Raw genomic sequence first — 202 nt, 5'->3', positions numbered from 1 at the left:
CCCTGGCGAAAGCGCTACAGATGACAAAGCGCTCTTTGAGCGATGGGTGCAACGGCACTGAAAACTTTTCTCACTGCATAACCTGCAGTTGAGCCACAAGGAAGTGGACGTGCGTGTGGAGCGACACCTCCTATTTAAGCCTGCCAAACTCAAGGCACGCCGTCGACTTCCTTCGGATTGTCGTCGTGCGACGTATGGGTTG

This window comes from Plasmopara halstedii (genome assembly GCF_900000015.1).
Source record: "Plasmopara halstedii genome assembly, contig: Scaffold_322, whole genome shotgun sequence".
NCBI lineage: Eukaryota > Oomycota > Peronosporomycetes > Peronosporales > Peronosporaceae > Plasmopara > Plasmopara halstedii.
The sequence above is the reverse complement of the archived record's forward strand: the minus strand, read 5'-3'. Positions refer to the sequence as shown.